Below are 1831 nucleotides of genomic sequence, written 5' to 3'. Positions count from 1 at the left end.
GGTCCAACAGTTCCAAAAACCCCTGCCAGCTCCAACTAAAATTACAACTAAACTTACTTATTGTGTTTGTTTCTTTTTTTGGTCAGAGGCTGAGGTTATATCACCGTTAGCGCAGCTGACTTATACTATCTTCTTTGGTGTGTAATTAAATATGAATAATTTTGAGATTTGTAAATTTGTTTGCATGCAATTTTTTTTTGAATTTCTATTCGTTATTAGTTATTTCTACCGGAATAAAATCTATTTTTTATATCAAATACTAGCCGACCCGGTTCCGCGTTGCTGGCCTGTCGTTTTCGATTTCGATGTAAGCCTAAGTAATCTATCTACAATTTATCTATCTAATATTGATCCCTCTAGATTTTCGAATCGAATTGACCATAAGTCGATGTTTTGGTATAACCCTCATGAAATGGAATCTCCAGATGTAGAAAATTACTATTATTATAGCCTCCACCATAAGATGTGTAAGAGTATTATTAACTTTATGATTCTGTTTGCAACGCATTGGAATATTCGTCGGAGAACCTATAAAGTATGTATATATTCGTGATCAGCATAAAAAATAAGTCGATATAACGATTTTTAACATAATTTAGTGTAGAAGTTTCTATTTATTACTCTTAGCATGGTTGGTATTAAAAACTGGTTGACATGAAATGACAATAATTTGGTATTTAGTCTCCCTTAGAGGCATAAAACATTTCTGCAAAGAATTATAGGCATATGCCTACGTTTTGATAGAGCTACCCTACAACTGTACCTCCTGAGTTTCGATATTTTGGAGGTTTTAGTCTCATTATCCCACCGAGATGGCTACAATTTTGTATTTAGTCGTCAGTGTAGGTATAAAACATAGAATATTTGGTACAGGTGCAGGTTTTCATAATCTTCATGTATATTCACATTATTCATACGAAATGGCTATAATTAATACTTAGTCTCCCTTGGAAGTAAACATATTTCTGCAGAGAATTATCGGCATTATCCACGTTCTAACACAGCTGCCATAGATAGGAAGGTCATTATCCCTCTGAAATAGCTACAATTTGGTATTCAGTCTTCATTGTGGGTATAAAACATTCCCGCATAGAATATTCGGTAGACGTTTTGTATGTAGCCTCCATTAAACGATACCTTCCGATTTTCAGTATTTTCAAGGTTTCAGCTGCATTATTCAACAGAAATGGCTATATTGGTATTTAGTCTCCCTTTGAGGTATCAAATATTTTAGCAGAGAATTGTCGGTATAAATACACGTTGGACATAAAACGATACCTATCGATTTTTTTTGGCGATTTTGAATGGTTTAGTCACATTATTCAACCGAAATTTCAATATAACTTATGCTGTGGGTCCCCCACACCCTCCATTTTCGGTATTCTCCCACCTTATGAACCTACACACACAATTTCATCAAAGTCGGTCCAGCCGATTCGGAAGTTTAATTTAGAACATCATGCCAGTCTTAAAGAACTTTATATGCATTTAGAAAGATTATAAATACACCGCATTGTTTTAGTGACCGATGCACATTTTTAAGACGTTCTAGTTATTTAACCATCTTTCAAATTAGGTTTTGCCTGATTTCTCAATCGATTTTTTAGAATTTCAGTCAAGCGTCGTTTAACATTATGGGGGCTGTACTGTATTCCTACTTATTGAAGTCAGTGTTTATAGCTTTTTTGTAGTCACGCTTACTAAAATTAAGAATATTATCTATAATTATACATTTTTTGAAAAATTGGGCTGACCGCGATATTCAACTTCTGTGGTGACCATTCAGGATCAAAACAGTTATTACCATCGTATTGCAAACAATTTTTAAGCA

Source organism: Musca autumnalis, unplaced genomic scaffold (genome assembly GCF_047663935.1).
Source record: "Musca autumnalis isolate F117 unplaced genomic scaffold, ASM4766393v1 scaffold_3, whole genome shotgun sequence".
NCBI lineage: Eukaryota > Metazoa > Arthropoda > Insecta > Diptera > Muscidae > Musca > Musca autumnalis.
This window is presented reverse-complemented; position numbering follows the sequence as displayed.